Here is an 853-nt window from a genome sequence, read left to right as displayed (position 1 = left end):
GAGAACGAGGGCACTGACGACCATGGTCAGTCCCATGACACCATGCCTCTCCCACCTCTTTCGGTGGCTTTCTGCTGCCCCTGCACTGGGAGCTCAACGTGGAGGGACTCGCCATGGATCGAGCATCGTTCTGGAGTCTGGACGCGGCTGCCCACTGCCGTGCAAGTTGACTGTTCCAACGCCCACCAAGTGTCTGACGTAATGTTTGGACGGCTGTAGGTAAAAGAAAATCAATTCTATCCAGAAACTATGTTGCTATACTCCTAATTTTGTGTTCTTCCAAGAGATTTGACTTCACCATTAATAGAGCGAACGGACTTTCCTCAACAATGCACCATATATTGTTTCCATATTCAATTTTCTCTTTATTAACTTAGTTATTCTCTTATTACCATGTTTATGATTTCCGCTGCAAAGTTTGATGACATGTTTCCTCTTATAGTGCTGATGATAAACCATCAAAGGTTATATGCGTGTTCCATCCCAAGCACAATTCTTTTTATTTACATGTTCCTTTTGTGATATGTCTGCTTATGCAATGAGGCTCAGCTTGCTACTGGTGGATTGCAGCTTGGAAATATGTTGAAAGAGAGCTTTACTGTCAGGAAGCCCTCCATAGGAAATAGGATGCAGTGTAAAATGGACTGTGCCTTAACCCTTGTTTGGCATGAACTTCATGGATGAGGCAATTGAGCTCTACACAACAAGCATATTTAATACATCAAGGTTGTTAGGCACAATTGTTCATGTAGAACCATCTGCTAAACTTACTATGACTTCCTTTCTAGGGTGCTCCATGGAATCTTCGAACAGATCAATGGATAAAGAAAAAAAGAGAAGTCAACACAGGGCT

The sequence above is a fragment of the Triticum dicoccoides genome, chromosome 2A (assembly GCF_002162155.2).
Source record: "Triticum dicoccoides isolate Atlit2015 ecotype Zavitan chromosome 2A, WEW_v2.0, whole genome shotgun sequence".
NCBI lineage: Eukaryota > Viridiplantae > Streptophyta > Magnoliopsida > Poales > Poaceae > Triticum > Triticum dicoccoides.
The sequence above is the reverse complement of the archived record's forward strand: the minus strand, read 5'-3'. Positions refer to the sequence as shown.